The sequence below is a fragment of the Ambystoma mexicanum genome, chromosome 2q, assembly GCF_040938575.1.
Source record: "Ambystoma mexicanum isolate Mex_15411 chromosome 2q, UKY_AmexF1_1, whole genome shotgun sequence".
Lineage (NCBI taxonomy): Eukaryota > Metazoa > Chordata > Amphibia > Caudata > Ambystomatidae > Ambystoma > Ambystoma mexicanum.
In genome coordinates, this window is record NC_090924.1 from 568,013,421 (window position 1) to 568,037,757 (window position 24,337).

Below are 24,337 nucleotides of genomic sequence, written 5' to 3' on the forward strand. Positions count from 1 at the left end.
CCTTCTTTCTCCATCTCTGACATCTCTAAAATGTCAAACTATCAGTTTCACCTCCTCAGAGGTATTCTTCCTTTTCTCTCTTTCCCCCAGAAACTCACTGTCGCCAGAGCTCTGGTCCTCTCTCGGTTGACTATTGCAACAGCCTCTTTCTAAATCTTCCTGCCTCTACTCTTTGACCTTTACAACTTATCCAGAACAGGACTGAAATACTTATCCTTGGCCTCAAACCTAGGGGTCGTGTCTCTCCAACTCTGAAATCTCTTGACTGGCTCCCCGTGGCTGCAAGGATCAACTTAAAGAACCTCTGCATTGTCCACAATGATTTCTTGGGCCTGGGGCCGCTCTACCTCCAACTTTCTCTTCCAAAACATCTCCTATCTCATCCACCTCCAACTCTCTGAGGGTCAGACACTTCTTCAAGCAGAGAGTTGAGGGCAGATCTATCTCCTCAGCTGGGGCCTCCCTCTGGAACAGCCTCCCAGCCTCTCTCAAACTTGAGCAGAACCATCTCCGGTTACGGAAGCAACTCAAGACCTTCCTTTTCACTTCCGCATTCTCTCTTCCTCTCCCCTGCTGATGCTCGTGACTGCTCTGCGCACTGGTCACCCTCTGAACTCGGGCCCAGGCTCATGCATGTCCAATTGCCCTTGCACTGCCTCTGGGCTCCCCAGCAGTTAAGGGTATGCATCTGCAACCCTACAGTCCCTTCTGTCTGCACTGATGAGCCACCCACTGGCTGCACTTATCAGTTAACTGCACTTCCCCCTTCCCCTCCATCCTGGCACTTCTCCCCTTCCCTCTTCTCCGCACCTGCATGATCTGAATGGCAAAAGGCCTAGTAAGATCTTTATTTTGTCCTCCCTTGTTTCTCCCTCCTGGTCTTGTCGTGCATAGAAACACTTGTGTACAGGCATGTTGTAAATGCCACATCATATCATATCATATCATATATGCAACCATGCAAAATCAGCTTATTAATCAGTGTCTGCACCGCCAACCGTGTAAACATCACCCCGTATACATAAAGAAGCAGGTCACATACAAATGAATTTCGTTGTCAATGCAATACCATGTTGCTGTTGGCTGCCTAACTGCATCAGGCCAAATGGAGGACAGCCATCACCATCTGAACAGCATTCACCATAAATAGCCACAGGTGCATCCTCTGCACGTTACTAAAGATATCCCACTGGATGGGGAGGCACATAATATAGATAGTTGTTGCTCCTAGATAGGTCACTCTCCATCGCACCCTGCACCTTGTACAGATAGAAACATCTGTCACCTGCCAACTACTGGCTCAGCTTAAGCCCCCCCCACTTCAACCCAAACCTCACTAACCCAGCTACAAATCCTACATGGGTTTGTACTCACTCCCAAGCCTATATCCCATCTTTCAATGTCCCTTAATAGATGGAGGGGGGAGTTTGGTGATCCTTGTAGGCCTCCACAATGTTCTTTTACAGAAACAATAATCTGGGGGGGTGCGGGGCTCGGGGGGGTTGAGGTCATGATAGGATTTTTCCTGCTCAAGTAATCCGCTTGATGCTCCATTCACAAAAGGATTAAGTGTTAGGCAAAGTTTGAATGCAGTACCCTCTGGGAACACTACAATCAACTATGACTGCAGATGTAGGCAATCCAAACGTTGGTATAAGCTTATAGTACACAGTTCTGGTAGCGCGTTGAGCAACCAGGCTTATCTCAAGAGGGGAAATATGAGCAGTAGTGGAGTTACACAAAGATTCACAGTTACAGGTATTCAAATAAACACTTGCACTCAAAGTTTCTTGCATAAACAATTATTAATGTATTTATCAGTCAGTTATAAAGCCTTCTTTAGAAGGGAGCAATATAATAGTAACACACAAATACACTTCAATACTGTACATTCTGAGTTTCTGAGTCAGACAAGACCCTTTTGGGATGGCCCACTGACAGAACCTACACCCACAGGTGACTTCAATAACAAGGGTGCTGGGGACATTATTATCTTAATTTTGGCATTCAGAACACTCTTAAAAGTTGGTAAAAGGTAAAGGTTATTAGAAAACAAGAGATTACAAATTTTGTAAGCAGGGCAAAACACGTTTAGATCCTCTTAGAAGAGTCATACAATTCAATAGGCTAAGCCAAAGTCAAGGGGCAAAAGTCTTGGATAGGATAAAGCACTTCTGGTAAGTACATGTAAAAGTCTTTGCACATGTTCTTAGGGGTCTTTGATGAAAAGAAAAATCAAATGTAGGGCCACAAGCAGATTAGACTTGTGAGTTGGAGAAGTTACAAGCACTTCCACAGCACGAGGTAAGTTCTCTTAGACTTGTTCTACAGTACCTTAGTAAAGAAGAAAAGATGCAGCTGATTACTTCTGTTCTTGTGCAGCTTTGCAGATCTCACTGTTCTTGGGCCCCAGTCGTGGGGACAAGAGGGAGGACATCGAGGGACTCCTGCTATGCACTGGGACTGTCAAGACTCACAACCGGCAAGCTTCACTGTCAGTGGCTGTTTCGCGTTTCAGCTCCTCCAACTACCACAAATATCAACAATATGATTCCTGGCTGTCAAGATGGACTGCCCTTGCTTCTGGGGTCCTGCACTCTGCTGGGAGGGCTCAGGCTTGGTCAGTCCTGCTTCCTGGGAGTCTGGAAAATCTTCCAAAAGCTTTAGGCCAGCTTAAAAGCAACACAATCTGGTGTTCCCCTCCCTGGCTCTATGTTTTCCAGCAGCAACTCTGTGGAAATTCAACGAGCTCCGAGATGGATGTCCAGGTGGCTTACTTTGGAGTTGATTGGTCCCACCAACTCAAAGGGAGAAGTCGTCCTTGCAGGGGCTTCTCTGTCGATGCAAACTTGGCATTTCGGCACTGCAGCAGGGCTTCACCGGGCAAACCAATGGTCCAGGAGTTGCAGCAGGTGTCCTCTTCAAGTTCTTCTTTGGTTCCTTCATCTAGTGGTCGACTCTGCCTTCCAAGCCAAAAGACTCGCCTTTTATTCAGTTCTCTCCCATTCATTCCAGCCTAGCTGTCACTAACCCAGCAGGGTGGCAGTCCTTGCCGGACAATCAACCAGCCAATCACCACAGTTTCCATGTGTGCCTCCTAGGAGACTAAGCATAGAGAGTTTCGGGCACCTCCCTCACTTCCAGCCTACCCCAGACACTCTGGAGCCAGAAGCGGGTTTCACTCCTGAAGCCCGCCAAAGGCGAAATGAACAAAGAGACCAAACCTGGTTTGGCGCGCAGAGAAAATCTCTAGAAGGACCTTTCCACAAAGACATGGCGAAAAAAGAAGACTGGGGACCATTTTGTCAAAGACGGCTCTCCTTTCTCTTCCACCTCCAACTCTCTGAGGGTCAGACACTTCTTCAAGCAGAGAGTTGAGGGCAGATCTATCTCCTCAGTTGGGGCCTCCCTCTGGAACAGCCTCCCAGCCTCTCTCAAACTTGAGCAGAAACATCTCCGGTTACGGAAGCAACTCAAGACCTTCCTTTTCACTTCCGCATTCTCTCTTCCTCTCCCCTGCTGATGCTCGTGACTGCTCTGCGCACTGGTCACCCTCTGAACTCGGGCCCAGGCTCATGCATGTCCAATTGCCCTTGCACTGCCTCTGGGCTCCCCAGCAGTTAAGGGTATGCATCTGCAACCCTACAGTCCCTTCTGTCTGCACTGATGAGCCACCCACTGGCTGCACTTATCAGTTAACTGCACTTCCCCCTTCCCCTCCATCCTGGCACTTCTCCCCTTCCCTCTTCTCCGCACCTGCATGATCTGAATGGCAAAAGGCCTAGTAAGATCTTTATTTTGTCCTCCCTTGTTTCTCCCTCCTGGTCTTGTCGTGCATAGAAACACTTGTGTACAGGCATGTTGTAAATGCCACGTCATATCATATCATATATGCAACCATGCAAAATCAGCTTATTAATCAGTGTCTGCACCGCCAACCGTGTAAACATCACCCCGTATACATAAAGAAGCAGGTCACATACGAATGAATTTCGTTGTCAATGCAATACCATGTTGCTGTTGGCTGCCTAACTGCATCAGGCCAAATGGAGGACAGCCATCACCACCTGAACAGCATTCACCATAAATAGCCACAGGTGCATCCTCTGCACGTTACTAAAGATATCCCACTGGATGGGGAGGCACATAATATAGATAGTTGTTGCTTCTAGATAGGTCACTCTCCATCGCACCCTGCACCTTGTACAGATAGAAACATCTGTCACCTGCCAACTACTGGCTCAGCTTAAGCCCCCCCCACTCCAACCCAAACCTCACTAACCCAGCTACAAATCCTACATGGGTTTGTACTCACTCCCAAGCCTATATCCCATCTTTCAATGTCCCTTAATAGATGGAGGGGGAGTTTGGTGATCCTTGTAGGCCTCCACAATGTTCTTTTACAGAAACAATAATCTGGGGGGGTGCGGGGCTCGGGGGGGTTGAGGTCATGATAGGATTTTTCCTGCCTCTCATGCTCAAGTAATCCGCTTGATGCTACATCCACATAAGGATTAGGTGTTAGGCAAAGTTTGAATGCAGTACCCTCTGGGAACACTACAATCAACTATGACTACAGATGTACGCAATCCAAACGTTGGTATAAGCTTATAGTACACAGTTCTGGTAGCGCGTTGAGCCACCAGGCTTATCTCAAGAGGGGAAATATGAGCAGTAGTGGAGTTACACAAAGATTCACAGTTACAGGTATTCAAATAAACACTTGCACTCAAAGTTTCTTGCATAAACAATTATTAATGTATTTATCAGTCAGTTATAAAGCCTTCTTTAGAAGGGAGCAATATAATAGTACCACACAAATACAGTTCAATACTGTACACTCTGAGTTTCTGAGTCAGACAAGACCCTTTTGGGACGGCCCACTGACAGAACCTACTTCAATAACAAGGGTGCTGGGGACATTATTATCTTAATTTTGGCATTCAGAACACTCTTAAAAGTTGGTAAAAGGTAAAGGTTATTAGAACACAAGAGATCACAAATTTTGTAAGCAGGGCAAAACACGTTTAGATCCTCTTAGAAGAGTCATACAATTCAATAGGCTAAGCCAAAGTCAAGGGGCAAAAGTCTTGGATAGGATAAAGCACTTCTGGTAAGTACATGTAAAAGTCTTTGCACATGTTCTTAGGAGTCTTTGATGAAAAGAAGAATCAAATGTAGGGCCACAAGCAGACTAGACTTGTGAGTTGGAGAAGTTACAAGCACTTCCACAGCACGAGGTAAGTTCTCTTAGACTGGTTCTACAGTACCTTAGTAAAGAAGAAAAGATGCAGCTGATTACTTCTGTTCTTGTGCAGCTTTGCAGATCTCACTGTTCTTGGACCCCAGTCGTGGGGACAAGAGGGAGGACATCGAGGGACTCCTGCAATGCACTGGGACTGTCAAGACTCACAACCGGCAAGCTTCACTGTCAGTGGCTGTTTCGCGTTTCAGCTCCTCCAACTACCACAAATAGCAACAATATGATTCCTGGCTGTCAAGATGGACTGCCCTTGCTTCTGGGGTCCTGCACTCTGCTGGGAGGGCTCAGGCTTGGTCAGTCCTGCTTCCTGGGAGTCCGGAAAATCTTCCAAAAGCTTTAGGCCAGCTTAAAAGCAACACAATCTGGTGTTCCCCTCCCTGGCTCTATGTTTTCCAGCAGCAACTCTGTGGAAATTCAACGAGCTCCGAGATGGATGTCCAGGTGGCTTACTTTGGAGTTGATTGGTCCCACCAACTCAAAGGGAGAAGTCGTCCTTGCAGGGGCTTCTCTGTCGATGCAAACTTGGCATTTCGGCACTGCAGCAGGGCTTCACCGGGCAAACCAATGGTCCAGGAGTTGCAGCAGGTGTCCTCTTCAAGTTCTTCTTTGGTTCCTTCATCTAGTGGTCGACTCTGCCTTCCAAGCCAAAAGACTCGCCTTTTATTCAGTTCTCTCCCATTCATTCCAGCCTAGCTGTCACTCACCCAGCAGGGTGGCAGTCCTTGTTGCCGGACAATCAACCAGCCAATCACCACAGTTTCCATGTGTGCCTCCTAGGAGACTAAGCACAGAGAGTTTCGGGCACCTCCCTCACTTCCAGCCTACCCCAGACACTCTGGAGCCAGAAGCGGGTTTCACTCCTGAAGCCCGCCAAAGGCGAAATGAACAAAGAGACCAAACCTGGTTTGGCGTGCAGAGAAAATCTCTAGAAGGACCTTTCCACAAAGACATGGCGAAAAAAGAAGACTGGGGACCATTTTGTCAAAGACGGCTCTGCGCCATTTTGCAAAAGATGGCTCCGTGGTTAGCTTTACCGGAGCTGCGAACAGCCGCGGTAATTGCAAACCATGGTAGTTCAACACGAAACCACTGCCACCAGCCATTCTGTGAGGAAAGAGTAACATACACATGTTACATGAGCATCTAGACACAGGGGATACTAAGTAACCCCTCCATCACTCTATTGTAAGATAGTGTGTGTTGGGTCTAGAAAGTTTCAATGGTAAGTAAGTAATTTATCCCAGGGAAGGTATTCAAACCTTGGGAAATCTGGAAGACTTCCCTTTGCCACTGCACTGAAGGTGTTGTGTGACACAATGTAAAGGATGATGCCTATGGAGTTTGTCAGACTCCATAAATAAAAGAAACACAGAGGTAAAATGTGCATTAAAAATACATTAAAATACATGAGAGAGTGGGAAAAAGGGTCACACTCTCTCCAGGTTACAAAAAAAAAAAATAAAGTCCTCAAAATCCAGCAAAGTTGCTAGGAGTCTCTAAGGTGGAGGGAATTCTCCCTAACATTAAGGACAGAGGTTAGCACCAATGCAAGATAGCTTTTGTGGCCTCCTATGTGTCGTGGGCCTGAAATGTCATGACAGCTGTGCAATCTGCTTGCTCGGGTAAGGTGACAGTCAATCTTGAGTCACACACCCACTAGAGTCTTCTGCATAGACCATAGTGCCTCCTCCAGCCTTTCCACAAGCTGCTCCTGTGTGTTGTGACACAGTTCCACTAATTAGAGGTGAGACAGAACCAGCAGATGATCAGCAGCATAATCAAAATACTCAGCCTTCTACCATTGCATGCCCCAATCCCTTTTTGCGGGTTGTCATGCTGCGTGAACAGTGTGTGTGTGTGTGGGGGTGGGGGGATTAGAAAGACCCACATGAAAATCACCATGGAAATCATGAGTACTCGAGTACAGCTCATTGTGATGGTGATGAGGGAAAAGGACAAATGAATTGCCACCCGAAGGGGTGTTTCATCACATCATGCTGCTCTGCCAAAGGGACAACCTCATTAGGCTGCAGGTGACCTAGTGAATGGAGTAGCAGCAGCATCCACTGAGCCCATGTGATGGGGTGGCAGACAATGGGCCTCATTACGACCCAGGCGGTAAGTTACCGCCTGGGCCGTGACTTTACCACCATGGCGTAAACTACGTTTACGCCATGGTGGTTGGCGGACTTACCGCCCCATTCCGACCTTGGCGGGGCGGTAAGTCCCCAATCCCCATTTACCCTTCCCCATTCCCATTTTTGCCCCATAGGGCATAATGGGAGTGGGGAAGGCGTTAATTACGCCACCGTAAATTACGGTGGTGTAATTAACTACAAGGTCCCGTAGCGCCATGGATTTTAACACCCGCTAAAAGCGGGTGTTAAAAGCTCCATGGCGCTAAGGGACCTCGTAATTGGCGGTAAGGGGTCGGCGCAGCTAACGCTGGCGTAAACCCCTTACCGCCAGGGTCGTAATGAGGCCCAATATCCTTGCATGTATGGTGCTGACATTATTGGACTGAAGCAACAGTGGTGAGGAGGGGTTGAATCTGTTGCTCTAGGCTAGGGTGTGGTTTGCTGTTACAGTGGCAGCACCATGGGTACTAGAAGCTGTGGCAGTGGCAGTAGTTGTTGTGACAGCTTTGTCAGCAGCAGTGGTGGAGGTGGGGCCATACTGCCTGAAACACTGTACCATCTGCAGATGCTGGCAGTGATCTCTTCTTCATCTGATTTGGATCTTGGGTGGGTCACCTTTTGGGCAAGCAGATGGCACACCGTTGTTTATTTGACAGAGTGATTTGAGAGTGCGTCGGCAAGCCATGGTATTCAGGATACATCTGTATTTCCTTAGGGTTGATTTCGCTGAATAAGGACATTCCTGTAGGATGTTTCTGTACAATGCCATATCATAGTGGACTTTATAACTCCACATAATGTTGCATCTGGCCATGCATGTTCATATGCTTTCAAGCAGCGACTTGTTTCAGTCATAGTGCCATACACTGGGATGCCTTGGTATGTTCACCCGAGTGAGGTGTTTTTTTTGTACTCAATGATTCAGGGTACAACATCGATTATTGATGTTGTGACAAATAAAGTTGGCACCCCCCTTCAACAGTACAGTTGTTTTCTTTATGACATCTCTGCGGAGTGTGTCCTGGCAGATCATGTTTTTTCAGTGCTCAGCATGTGACATTGTACCGTTGTTCCCTGTTAGTCAGTCTCCCTGGCTTTCTCTACCATCACACACATATTGGCTTTGCACCCCCACTATCAACCTGTGATGGAACTATAAGTAGTGACTACACCTCAGAACAGGGCAAACAATCCCAACCCTTTGCTGAACAGCACTGTACATGGTTTTCGGGTTGGCCTTGCATCTTGGGCACAGGCGGGTTCCAGAATAAAATAACACTCTCACTTCCCCATTGATTCTTTTACCCTTGATTCTTTACCCACCCTTAAACTGCACAGATAGTCCCCTACCACATATATGCATGATGGCACCACAACAAAAACATTAACGTTGTCAAAGTAACTCAGTACTAATTGAAAAGCCTACTACGTCTATTGCCCCACATCTCACCTTGTGCTGATATGCTGCTATCCCACCTGTCTCAAGATGAATATGTTAACTTGTTTCAAATCACGCTCAAAATTACTTTTAATTAAGTTCGAAAGCCACTGAGCACATGATGTCACTTGGACACTTCGGATTTTGTCACTTTCCACGTATGCTCACCAAGACAAAAGGGTTCCCACCTGTATCTTCCCATACCCAACTTGACAACACCAATTAATCTGCTGTTACTTCACCATGACGGTTCATGGGAAGGGATTTGGGATTTGCACCAACATTTTACATCCATGGAACTAAGTCATGACTTTTCTGTACTGCATATGCAACAAGTTGTCACCTAAATCTGTAACAAGCGCCACGATGCTCTCGAGCTGCTGCGCACTTTATAAATCCGAATAAATAAATAAATAATAAATCATATTTTGATACTTAAGTTCTCACTTGCCACTCTCCCTCTGCGGCCTGCAGGTACCAGTATGCACAGTGTCCACAAGTTGGGTGTTTTGAGTGTTGCAGGTGTCTGAGGGCATTAGGCAAGACTGCTTGATGGCTTCCTACATGTCAATTGCCACAAGCATGGTTATCACAACGTCATTAGCATTTCTGCCTCAGTAATGAATGCCTACACAACAAGATTCCCCTTTGCATTCTGGTGATGCTAGTCCAATCTTGCTTTCCTGTGACCATTTTGGGATTTCTGGTTTGGATATCCGTGTGAACAAGTCCGAGAATAAGGATAAGTGAACACGTTGATTCATGCCATCTTTCATATGTTAAGTGGTAAGTTGCCAAGTAAGTGCAGGCGAGGTTTGAGTATACTCACTGAGAGAAGTGTGGATAGCAGCACCAACTTCATGGATCCTGACAACTCATAGCCAGCTGGGACCATGGTCCCTGACAAGATCTCCTCCCCAGGATGCAGTACAAGCTATTACACCTGTCCCCCCCCTATGGTTTCCCTTTGCTCTTACAACCCAAGAGACTTGCCTCACCCCCTGCGTTCATACCACCACCACGTGTATGTGTCATCAGCTATCTTGGAGTGGGACGAGACTGTTGCCACGCTGTTATCTATGCACTCCCATAAACGTGTTATCTTCCAGCAATTGCTTTAATGCTCATGTCTCCAAAAAGGTGTGGGATGGCGGGGGGACTCTTTTATGGTCACTCTTGCCAGGATAATGGGTTGCTGCTCACAAACCTTTATTTTTCTTATTTGTCCTGCACCTTCATACCCCTTCAGACTCACTTTCTGTCTTTTCCTGACTGTATGGCAGGTGAACGCAGTGATTCTGCATGGATTTAAATGTTAAAATAGGCTACCATGGCACATTTTGTCCAAAATAAATTTGAGAAAGTCTCCCAGCTGTGATGGAATTTCTCGTCAAAGTCTTGCAGTCGTGATATTCTTTTTGTGTGCATCTCCGATGGCGGTTATGCTTTTCCATCTGTAATTGGGTGTTACTACTCTTTGGGGCTGGTGCTACTTAACTCTGACAGATTTCAGCACAAAATACCAAAAACCTGTAAATCGCAAGGCAGACGAATTAGAAAAGGGTTTCTGACTGAGGTGACAACCTCTAGTTGAAGATGTTGGCTGAAATGTTGTCTGTTCCTGGAGCTTCATCAAATAGGTCGAACCTCTGTATTAGAAACATTTGGGCGAGCTAATCATTTAGAGAAATGTCATGCAGATGAATGACGTGCGCCTACAAATCATTGCAAGGGTATTTTTATGTATTATACACACATTTTACGCTGTCAACGTCACTAAAAGACTTAAATGGGAACATTATTGACGTGTATTTGTCCTTTTCAAAGCCCCTCTGCACTACAACATGCGCAAGGAAAGATAGGCTGGGAAAGAACCATTTACTGTTGGAATGCTTAATTGGAAATGTTCTACAGGCAGGGACGTGCACTTCATAAATGTCATGCTGCAGACACCTAATACTGGTAAGATTGATTAATTTAAATATAGCTAATTTTGAAAGAAGTAACATATTAAGGTGTCTTAAAGATCTGTATGTCACTGGAAGCTTTGGATGCACTGGCCACTGCACTCTCAAGGCCTGAACAGTTCTTTCAAATAAATCAATAAGTCTGTGGAAGGAGGTGAACCAAATGGCATCTTATCAGATATTTCTATTAGAGAGTAATATGATAACAGAAATAAATCAATAGTTTAGAGAAATGACATTCCTCTAGGAAATTGAAAAGTGACTGAAGCAAGGAGATCATTTAAGCTATATTGGCATTTTGAATGTGAAGATTTCAGTGCGACAGCTCTGACGTTCTGTGATGAGCTGCCACCAAGACTTGACATGCTGATGAGCAGTGCAGTATGACAGTCCTGGGCATTGATGCCAGTGAATGCAGGAGAAGGAACTGGGAGTGACAGCGGCAGAGTAGATCACAAAGACATCTTAGAGCACAAGGATATGGACAGGACAACCCATGGGGAAGGGAATAATAACTGCACTCAAGAGCAGGTTGCCTATTGAGGGGGTGCTCTTGCTCCACTCCTGTGACGCCATATTCTACAGGTTTGCATCATCAAGATTACCATGAACATTCCCAGAAAACAGTTTAACAAGGAGAACTAAAACTTAACAATGTTAGGCCAGTTCATGGAATAAATGTGCGCCAGAATTTGTGGCGCAAGCTGGTGCAAGCATGAAAAATGTAGCATGGAAGGCCCTGCGCGTGTTTTTCCCGGGATGTACGCCAAATCCATGAGTGGCGCACACGGGCACACACATCACTGCGACATCCCGAACGCTGTGGGCGATGCGCACAGCGAAAGCGCACAACGTGTAGCAAACACACCAAAAATGGGGCAGAACACGCTGAATGGGGAACAACGCGTGAAAATGAGAGCATAACTGGGGAGAAACTGCTGGGAAATACACAGAACGGCCACAAGCACGCAAACAACATGTATTCATGGAATGGAATAGGGAAAACATGCGCACACCAAAAGACATGCACAGGCGTAAACATGTCCGTCACTCGAAGGCAGGCGGAAGTGTCCCCGCGCAGTACAAAAGTGAGCGCAAACAACAAACACGTATATACAGCTATGATGAATGTCCCATTTCTCCAAGCACTGATTGTGGGACACCGCCGGAGGAGGAGAATAGCCAGGCCGACATTATTTTGCCCAGGACCAGCCTTTTTGGGATGCCTAATGACCAGGTCTATGGCAGATATAGGTTTCCACCTCATATCATCCTAGAGCTGGTCACTGAGTGGGAGGATGAGCTCACATCACCCACCTTGTGCTCCCAAGCATTGTGCCCTTTGGAAAATGTGCTCAATGTCCTGCAATTTTTGGCCACTGGGTCATTTCAGCGGACAACTGCCATAGTTGGGGGTGTCTCACAGCCCATGCAGTCACACTGCATACACCAGGTGTTGGCAATCATGACTGCACGCCCCTCAGTCCGCAGGCACATATACATGCCCAGATCACCCGCAGAAAGGCAGGCCGTGGTCCAGGACTTTTACAGGATGGCACACTTCCCCAAAGTGCTCGGTGCCATAGATTGCACCCATGTGGCCCTACGTCCACTGAGAACATCTACCGCAACCGAAAGAACTGGCATTCCATAAACGTACAGGTTGAATGCGATGCCCATGGAATCATCACCTCTGTCTATGCAAACTATCATGGTTCTACCCATGACAGTTTCATATACAGAATGTCCACCGTGAGTGGGGACCTGGAAGCTGGGAAGCATGGTGACACATGGCTCATTGGTGAGTACAATTGTCTGTGCACATGCATGCATGTCACACACAGACAAATACACAAACACAACTAATGACAACCATCCTCACCTCCCCAGGGGACAGTGCCTACCCTCTGAGCAACCACATGATTACGCTAATACGGAACTCCACCACCCCAGGTAAGATACAACGCTGCCCATATGGCAACCAGGGGCATAGTGGAGCGCACATTCGGAGTGCTCAAGTCACGCTTCCGCTCCCTTGACCGCTCTGGCGGGCAGCTACTATATGCACCCCCAGTAGTGTGCAGGATCATTGTGGCAGCATGTGTCCTGCACAATGTTGCAACATGACAGGGCGTACTGGTGTACATGGTGGTGCCCCCAGGTGGTGCCCCCATATCCCCAACCACAGGCACAGGCACTGCTCATGGGAGGTGAAAGGGCACGTGGCGAGGCAGCCCGAACCCAGCTTGTGGCCACATTTTTCACCTAAACTCCCACCCCTGCGGAGTGCAAACAGGACTGACACATACCAGGTGACAATCGATGATGATAAAGAGACAGTCAACTGTCACAACCTTACCACCCTAAGAGTTGCCACGGAAGTGCTACATTGTGTGCATCCCTAGCTACTTAAACATTGCCAATCCTGTGTGACCAAAAGGAACACATGCAAGGTGCATATGACACCATCCCCCTGCACAACAGGCCATGAAAATCCCTGGTATGTCACCCAAACCCTCCCAACCCACATCACCCTTGTCAGCCACACCATGACATGGCATGCAACAGCAGAAGAGCAAACCAAAAGCACAACATATGAGCAATTAACAAACAAAGTGACACGTGACAAATGGAAAGAAGCCTGAGACAATCACACCCGACATGGAATCAGATCAAATGACTGACCAACAACCTCCCACACATACAAAGTCATACACAAATGCATGCCACCAGCGGTACCATCAACAAAAGACAGAATGCCTGTTGGCATGCACATTGGGCAATCCAATTATGCTAATCCCAAACCTGTGTGCTGTGTGTGTCTCCTGCAACACACCGCTCACCACACAGCACAGTGAACAGCCATTGTGTTGGGGATACACCTTGAGCATAATATAAAAAGGACAAGCAACGAAAATAACCCAGTGATGCATGTACATGATCCCCAAATGGTAAGTGATCATGCGCTGCACAGACACAGCATGCTAGAGAAGGCAATCTGTGTGCACGTGTGGACATGGAAGGGTGGTTGTATGTGTGGTGGAACATTGTTTAAGTGTGTGTGTGTTAGTAGGGACATGCACTCAATACATGCATGTGAAATGAAGTGACCCTCAGTGTCCTGTACACATCACATGTGAATATTACCCATATGGACACCCCAGTATGTCAAACCCCAACAATCCCCTGACACCTGAATAGTAAACCCAACACAGGAACAGCCATTGACCAGCAGAACACATCATGTACATAGTACCCCACAATAACAATTTCAGAGAGTGCCCAATCACTGTAGCCTAAGTGTGCTGTCCGGCAACAAAAGTCCCTCCCTCATTTACTCATCACCACGACCTTCAGACAAACCACTGTTTCTGGGGTCTGTCTGCTTCTTCCTTCTAGTCTACCTGGATTCAGGATCCCCCTTCCCCTTGGTTTCCTTGTTCTTCCTTTTGTGTAAAAAGGGTCCAGCCCCCTTAGAGGCCACCTTGACTGGTAAAAATACTAAATCGCAGAGAACTCCAAGGAGACAAACCCCCAAACCAGGGCTAAAGCCTCTAGGCACCAAAAACCCTAGAAGAGTCTCCAGTAGATGACTTGAAGTTGCAGAATATGGTCAAGCACATGTCCAAGCAGAATGACAGAATAACTACCAAGGTAGCACAGTAGAACAATGGTTCAACAGGATGGGTAGCAATTTGAGTACACAATAATCAATGAGGATGCCACAACTGATGGGTAGTGTCACAGCTCCGTTCTCCAGGCGGAGGAGTGGCACGAACCAACCACCCCCTCCGCGGTCTGGGCGCCTGCAAGGTAAAACTTACACAGGCCTCCGAGACCCCAGCGGGGAAAGAGGGTTAGGGATCCATTGGTTGGGTAGGTATTAGTATTTAGGATAACTGGAAAGAGGGTCAGGAGACGGGAGGCATATGGGCAAGGGAAATTAGGGAAAACACAAAATACGAACAATTGACAATTACACATACAAAATCAGAGAAAGCATGTTCCTCATGCACATTGTACAAACTGGCTTAAAGGCGAGCCAAAAAGAGACTTATCTCTGGGGTGAGGCTGGCCTCCTGCCTGCACACTCTCAGGTCCAGTAACAGGAGCAGTTCAATGCTGCAAAGAGAGCATGAGTTACTATTCTGTGGGTGTTGCCTCACACATACATAACACCATTCATGCCTCGAACTTAGTATCTCCTCCCCAACCAAGCACTCTTGTCTGCTGCTTCGTTCATATAGTTTAGTTTGCCCCTGTGATGGTTTATACACTGTTCATGTGGTAAGGTAGCCGCACGTGGCTCAGCTGTAAACGGAAGACCATGTGCTAAGAATCACACATGCTAGTATGGGCCTTGGATGTGCTGCTAGTTGCGTGTGGCGAGGTGCGAGTTCAACGTGGGCAGGGTTTTATAGTTCTTGTTCCAGTGTCTGCTGGCAAAGGTAGTCTGGAGGCTCCTTTTAGTGCAGAAAGGGCATAAAAGCCTTTTGTATGTCTTGAATGATTTCTGTGTGTGTTTCATTATGCTACTTGTTACTGTGTCATATCTGAGACCCACATGTGACCTCCTCCCACACAACCCCAGGGTATGTACCCTGACAGGTAGAGCTGGAACTTCAGTAGACAATAACCACGGAGGTTGGCACAACTGGATGGTTGAGCTGAAACACAATCAATCCATGATAGCGTGAACGAAGAAAGGCAGAGACAACACAAGTCTGGAAAGATACAGTGAAAGGAAGATAGCAAGAAACAGCTGACAGCGTTAAGAGCCACAACAATTGAATAACATTGTTAAAAAAAAAAGTCACCATAAAGGCATGTATGTAATAGATGAAAGACAGGAGGAGCGACAGAGAGATGCTGTGGAACAGAAGTGTACTGAGGCAAACCGAGGCAGTGTAAGAGTACGTGGAAATAACTGCCTGAGAGACAGGCGGACATATATGCAACAAGGACAGTAGCAGGAAGAAAAACAGGGACTAAAGGAACGAGAGTGTGAAAAAAAAAGTAAAAGAGCTGTAGTCCAGTAGGAAAACTGCACCGTCAGCCATCAGTGAAGTCCAAGAGGGAAGACAGATACAACGTACCATCCAAATGGAACAGAGCGGAGTTGTAGTATATGACATCTCAGGTGAGGACTGGACAGTGATTTGTGCCTCTTGAGTCACATACCTAATGCATCCTCCTTTGCCACAATCCCCATGAGCTGAACTCAACATGTAACAACTTGACATTGTCACCACCCGGCCCCCTCCCACCAGCAGTTTGACTTTCACAGCTAAAGGGTGCTGGCTACCGTCTACAGCATGGAGTCCATCAAGCACGTATACAGGCAAGAAATGAAAATACATCACAATCAACATCAATAAATGGACAGTTCACAAATGTACTCACCAAAATTGATTGCAGATATGCTGTGGAGAAAACATCCATAATACCCACCAGGGGTGTAAACACAAGTAGTACAGCAGCAGACATGCCACAGATATGATGAAAGTCCAATGCCCTTGTGTAAATTGTTGTCACACCGAACCATTCTTGCAAGCAAATGGAAAGGTGAAGCAGGAGTGGCATATGTGTCAGGACCCCAAGCCACAAACACGAGGCAAGCTTGAATGGGCCCAGCTGAAACAGACAGTGGATGCTTTCAAAAGCCACAAAACACCACACTGTCACATGAATGCACAATAGACAAACAATTTTAAACTAATTTGACTAATTAAACTAACAAAATAAAAAATGGCCACATACGACCTGGGATGGGGGGCACTCAGGAGGGGGGAGGTACAGGGTGAACCTCAACACCAACATGCGATGATGTTGAGATAAAAAAAACTCCTGGGCTCAACGCCTGCACGGCCCGACCTGTCATCCTAGAGATGGTCACTGAGTGGGAGGATGAGCTCACATCACCCACCTTGTACTCCTAAGCATTGAGCCCTTTGGAAAAGGTGCTCAATGTCCTGCAATTTTTGGCCACTGGGTCATTTCAGCGGACAACTGCCATAGTTGGGGGTGTCTCACAGCCCATGCAGTCACGCTGCCTACACCAGGTGTTGGAAATCATGACTGCACGCCCCTCAGTCTGCAGGCATATATACATGCCCAGATCACCCGCAGAAAGGCAGGCCGTGGTCCAGGACTTTTACAGGATGGCACACTTCCCCAAAGTGCTCAGTGCCATAGATTGCACCCATGTGGCCCTACGTCCACCTAGGGCCACTGAGAACATCTACCGCAACCGAAAGCACTGGCATTCCATAAACATACAGGTTGAATGCGATGCCCATGGAATCATCACCTCTGTCTATGCAAACTATCATGGTTCTACCCATGACAGTTTCATATACAGAATGTCCGCCCTGAGCGGGGACCTGGAAGCTGGGAAGCATGGTGACACATGGCTCATTGGTGAGTACAAATGTCTGTGCACATGCATGCATGTCACACACAGACAAATACACAAACCCAACTAATGACAACCATCCTCACCTCCCCAGGGGACAGTGCCTACCCTCTGAGCAACCACATGATTATGCTAATACGGAACTCCACAACACCACCCCAGGTAAGATACAATGCTGCCCATATGGCAACCAGGGGCATAGTGGAGTGCACATTCGGAGTGCTCAAGTCACGCTTCCGCTCCCTTGACCGCTCTGGTGGGCAGCTACTATATGCACCCCCAGTAGTGTGCAGGATCATTGTGGCAGCATGTGTCCTGCACAATGTTGCAATACGACAGGGCGTACTGGTGGACATGGTGGTGCCCCCAGGTGGTGCCCCCACATCCCCAACCACAGGCACAGGCGCTGCTCATGGGAGGGGAAAGGGCACATGGCGAGGCAGCCCGAACCCAGCTTGTGGCCATATCTTTCACCTAAACTCCCACCCCTGAGGAGTGTAAACAGGACTGACACATACCAGGTGACAATCGATGATGACAAAGAGACAGTCAACTGTCACAACCTTTATGTGCATCCCTAGCTACTTAAACATAACCAATCCTGTGTGACCAAAAGGAACACATGCAAGGTGCATATGACACCATCCCCCTGCAAAACAGGCCATGAAAATCACTGGTATGTCACCCAAACCCTCCCAACCCACATCACCCTTGTCGGCCACACCATGACATGGCATGCAACAGCAGAAGAGCAAACCAAAAGCACAACATATGAGCAATTAGCAAACAAAGTGACACGTGACAAATGGAAAGAAGCCTGAGACAATCACACCAGACATGGAATCAGATGAAATGACTGACCAACAACCTCCCACACATACAAAGTCATACACAAATGCATGCCACCAGCGGTACCATCAACAAAAGACAGAATGCCTGTTGGCATGCACATTGGGCAATCTAATAATTATGCTAATCCCAAACCTGTGTGCTGTGTGTGTCTCTTGCAACACACCGCTCAGCACACAGCACAGTGAGAAGCAATTGTGTTGGTGATACACCTTGAGCATCATATAAAAAGGACAAGCAACGAAAATAACCCAGTGATACATGTACATGATCCCCAAATGGTAAGTGATCATGCGCTGCACAGACACAGCATTCTAGAGAAGGCAATCTGTGTGCATGTGTGGACATGGAAGGGTGGTTGTATGTGTAGTGAAGCATTGTTTAAGTGCGTGTGTGTCAGTAGGGACATGCACTCAATACATGCATGTGAAATGAAGTGACCCTCAATGTCCTGTACACATCACATGTGAATATTACCCATATGGCACCCCAGTATGTCAAACCACAACAATCCCCTGACACCTGAAAAGTAAACCCAACACAGGAACAACCATTGACCAGCAGAACACATCATGTACATAGTACCCCACAATAACAATTTCAGAGAGTGCCCAATCACTGTAGCCTAAGTGTACTGTCTGGCAACAAAAGGCACTACCTCATTTACTCATCACTACGACCTTCAGACAAACTGTTTCTGGGGTCTGTCGCTTCTTCCTTCTAGTCTACCTGGATTCAGGATCCCCTTCCCCTTGGTTTCCTTGTTCTTCCTTTTGTGTAAAAAGGGTCCAGCCCCCTTAGAGGCCACCTTGACTGGTAAAAACACCAAATCGCAGAGAACTCCAATGAGAAAAACCCCCAAACCAGGGCTAAAGTCTCTAGGCACCAAAAAATCCCTAGAAGAGTCTCCAGTAGATGACTTGAAGTTGCAGAATATGGTCAAGCACATGTCCAAGCAGAATGACAGAATAACTACCAAGGTAGCACAGTAGAACAATGGTTCAACAGGATGGGTAGCAATTTGAGTACACAATAATCAATGAGGATGCCACAACTGATGGGTAGTATCACAGCTCCGTTCTCCAGACGCAGGAGGGGCACGAACCAACCACCCCCTCCGCGGTCTGGGTGCCTGCAAGGTAAAACTTACACAGGCCTCTGAGACCCCGGCGTGGAAAGAGGGTTAGGGATCCATTGGTTGGGTAGGTATCGGTATTTAGGATAACTGGAAAGAGGGTCAGGAGACGGGAGGCATATGGGCAAGGGAAAGTAGGGAAAACACAAAATACGAACAATTGACAATTACACATACAAAATCAGAGAAAGCATGTTCCTCATGCACATTGTACAAACTGGTTTAAAGGCGAGCCAAAAAGAGACTTATCTCTGGGATGAGGCTCGCCTCCTGCCTGCACACTCTCAGGTCCAGTAGCAGGAGCAGTTCAATGCTGCAAAGAGAGCATGAGTTACTATTCTGTGGGTGTTGCCTCACACAAACATAACACCATTCATGCCTCAAACTTAGTATCTCCTCCCCAACCAAGCACTCTTGTCTGCTGCTTCGTTCATATAGTTTAGTTTGCCCACGTGATGGTTTATACACTGTTCATGTGGTAAGGTAGCTGCACGTGGCTCAGCTGTAAACGGAAGACCATGTGCTAAGAATCACACATGCTAGTATGGGCCTTGGATGTGCTGCTAGTTGCGTGTGGCGAGGTGCGACTTCAACATGGGCAGGGTTGTATAGTTCTTGGCCCGGTGTCTGCTGGGAGAGGTAGTCTGGAGGCTCCTTTTAGTGCAGAAAGGGCATAAAAGCCTTTTGTAAGTCTTGAATGTTTTCTGTGTGTGTTTCATTATGCTACTTGTTACTTGGTCATATCTGAGACCCACTTCTGACCTCCTCCCACACAACCCCAGGGTATGTACCCTGACAGGTAGAGCTGGAGCTTCAGTAGAAAATAACCAAGGAGGTTGGCACAACTGGATGGTTGAGCTGAAACACAATCAATCCTTGATAGCGTGAACGAAGAAAGGCAGAGACAACACAAGTCTGGAAAGGTACAGTGAAAGGGAGATAGCAAGAAACAGCTGACAGCGTTAAGAGCTACAACAGTTGAATAGCATTGTTAAAAAAAAAAGTCACCATAAAGGCATGTATGTAATAGATGAAAGACAGGAGGATCGACAGAGTGATCCTGTGGAACAGAAGTGTACTGAGGCAAACCGAGGCAGTGTAAGAGTACGTGGAAATAACTGCCTGAGAGACGGGCGGACATATCTGCAACAAGGACAGTAGCAGGAAGAAAAACAGGGACTAAAGGAACAAGAGTGTGAAAAAAAAGTAAAAGAGCTGTAGTCCAGTAGGAAAACTGTACCGTCAGCCAGCAGTGAAGTCCAAGAGGGAAGACAGATACAACGTACCATCCAAACGGAACAGAGCAGAGTAGTAGTATATGACATCTCAGGTGAGGACTGGACCGTGAGTTGTGCCTCTTGGGTCACATACCTAATGCTTCCTCCTTTGCCATAATCCCCATGGGCTGAACTCAACATGTAACAACTTGATATTGTCACCACCCGGCCCCCTCCCACCAGCAGTTTGACTTTCACAGCTAAAGGGTGCGGGCTACCGTCTACAGCATGGAGTCCATCAAGCACGTATACAGGCAAGAAATGAAAATACATCACAATCAACATCAATAAATGGACAGTTCACAAATGTACTCACCAAAATTGATTGCAGACATGCTGTGGAGAAAACATCCATAATACCCAACAGGGGTGTAAACACAAGTAGTACAGCAGCAGGCAGGCCACAGATATGATGAAAGTCCAATGCCCTTGTGTAAATTGTTGTCACACCGAACTATCCTTGCAAGCCCATGGAAAGGGGAAGCAGGAGTGGCATATGTGTCAGGACCCCAAGCAACAAACACATACATGAGACAAGCTTGAATGGGCCCAGCTGAAACATACAGTGGATGCTTTCAAAAGCCACAAAGCACCACACCGTCACATGAATGCACAATAGACAAACAATTTTAAACTAATTTAACTAATTAAACTAACAAAATAAAAAATGGCCACATACAACCTGGGATGGGGGCACCCAGGAGGGGGGAGGTACAGGGTGAACCTCAACACCAACATGTGATGATGTTGAGATAAAAAAAACTCCATGGGCTCAATGCCTGCACGGTCCAACCTGTCTGGGAGATAAGTCGTCATCCTGCTCACCCTCTGGATGGAAAGCAGAAGGTGGACATGGCACAGTACCCTGATCACACCTCGTCAGCAGCAAGTCTGCGGGACTGGTAAGCCTGGTCCTGTGTGGCAATGACACATAGGTCAGCATGCAGCACCTCACGTGATATGCATGCTTCCTCTTGCAAGGTATCCCATGTAACATGGAGTTCTTTTTGCATTGCCTCGCATGACATCTGGAGCCCCTCCGGCATGCACGTAGCTCATCCGAGAGGGTATTCTCAAGCTGCTCCAACCTCTGATCTGACCGCTTCCTCTGGGACATGTTGAGCACACCCAGAGTAGATTTGAGGGATTGATTGTCATCCCTCAGGGCCTTTCTGTGTGCCTCTGTGTGAGTAGCAAGTGCTTGATGCAGAGACACCATTTCAGCCCGGCGTGCCCTGTCTGATGCCACCATGCCCAGCCTGAGTGAGCGGGTTGTGGACTGTGCTGCCCGCTGGTGGAGATCCACCTGCCTAGCAGGGGGTAGCACGGATTGGGCCACACGTTCCATGCTCTGACCAATCTTATCAATTGCTGCCCCCTGTTGTTCTCAATTGGCACACATGGATTGCTCTCACTCAGTATACCCCGGTGGCGCACAGCCACCGTGTTGCCGGGCTTGACACCCGCGGGGCCCAAGGAGCCATTGTCCTCGCTGGGTTGGCACCGCAGGACTACATCCCTTCATTGATGTGATGCCCCAGGCATATCAGCAACTGGTGTGGAGTGTGACCATGCATTCTGATCCACCACAGGCGCAGGTTCCAACACCGTCTGGCCCCTCAGTGCAGGTGTCGCTGTTCGGCAGAATTATATGCAGTACCCTTTGGAAGCACTACACACAATTAAGACTACAAGTGACAGTACAATTTCACCTTCGGTACAAGCCTGTACTACACAGTTATAGTGGTAGCAGTAGCAGAGCAGCCAGACTTATCTCAAGAGTAAGTGAGCAGTACAAATAGTTAAACAATGGACAGCAATTACTATTATTCAGGCAAACACTGACTCAAGGTTTCTAAGTAAAAGAATATATATTTATTTACTCAACAGTTGTATAACATTTCACTATTCTAAGCAAGCTCAAAATCACAATCATAAATACACCACACCACTTCCCTTAAATTCCAGACAAGTTAAACTCACAAAATGAAGTGGGAGCAAAATGGCACTTCAGCAATTTAAAAGGGAGGGAAAGACAAAGTTATTAGAAATTAGGCAAAACCAACAGTTAAGTACTCAGGGCAATTGAACAAGAGAGATTACAGTGAGGAGATCAGCTAAAAAAGGCTTAGGGCCAAAGTCAATACCTTAAAACGGAGAGGGAGCTGTAGCTGAGTTGGACGTTCCTGGTGGTTCTTGCAGGCTCACGGTTCCTGAAGCGACTGTCGGACTGACAAGAAGTAGGAAAACTGGAGGGTCCTGCGCCACCTAGGGAAGAAACCAGCAGCAGAGCAAAACAACAAATAAAAGGTGCGCTCATTAAAACCCAAGCAGGGTCTGACCTTCCTGGCTATCCGGCCCACTGTAGCTCTGTACAGCGAATTCGACCAGAGGAGGGTTCCTGGCTTGTAGTTTGGGTGAACTGGTTGGTCCCACCAGCTCAAGGGAAGAAGTTTCCTGGAGGATCTTAGCTGTTATCAGATTCTGGCGATTCGGGCCTGCAACAGGGCTTCACTGGGACGGTTCAGTCGTGGTAGGGGTCCTCTTCTTCCAGTTCCTAATTGGTTCTTTCGTTCCAGTGGCGACTCTGCCTTTCAAGACTCAGAGACCTGCTTTTTATGCAGTTTTCCCCCATTCATACAGCCTGGATGTCAATTACACAGCAGGGTGGCTGTCTCCTTAGCCAATCAGATAAGAGTGCGACTTGGATTACCAAGGGAACCCATGGCCGGGGTCCGAAGATCCCTCCCTCACATCCTGCCTATCTAGACTATCAGGCGCCTTAAAGAGGGCTTCTGTGCAGAAGCCTGCAAAAAGACATTGAATAAAGGGATCATCCCCGGTTTTGCACGCAGAGTAAAACACGAGAAAGACTTTAACAAAAAGAAATGGCGAATAAACCCAGCCGGAACCAAAATAAAATGTATTTGGTCAAGCAAGTTTATGTTCGAGGCTAATATAATAGCCTGAAACATTACCACGTTTATATAAGATAATCGCGGTAAACAAGTTAGGGTTGTCACCAGCCAAGCCTTAATGTTAATGGAGCAAAACAAGGCTCCAAGAGGCACAGACATAAAGGGATACGAGTTAACCCTTTCCAATACTTCATGTAAGATGGGGTGTACTGCGTCTGTGGTTTAAAGTGACTACATAAAGTTAATGACAACTTTACATGTTTCTGGGGGACAGTAGTCAGCCCCAGAAAAATGGATTCAATGGGAAGTCTGAAAGACAACCCTGTGGCACTGCACTGAAGGTGCTGTGTAACACACACAAAAAGTGGTGCTCTGGAGTAGGTGAGGCTCCAGTACCCAAGATCACACAAAAAGTGAAAACACACAGCAAAACACATGTTAGAGTGGGAAAAAGGCTCACACTCTTACCAGGTGAAAATAATAAACCCTAGAAATCCAGCAAAGCTGCTGAGGGACTCATTATGTAAGGGAAATCAGCAATTCATGAGAATTCTCCCTAACAGTTGTGGACAGAAGATCGTCCACATCAGAATCACTCACCTTCGATGAATGGACATGACGCGCATCCAACTCAACATAGTTGCCAGAGTGATCATACGAGCTAGACTGATTGCCAGCCCTGGACACGATGGTCTGGAGCACAAGTGGGTTCTCATGGCCTACCACCCCATGACCCCCACTTTTGGCGGGTTGCAGATGTAATATCAACCCTGTGTCAGGAATGACATCACCATCCTCTGGCTCCATTGCATCATCATCTGTAATGTTTAAAAAACAAACATGAGTGCGCATGTCAGAAGCACATAACCCACACACACATAGACATCACATCGACAACCACATGAAGCAAACATGTCACACACAAATGAAATTCCTG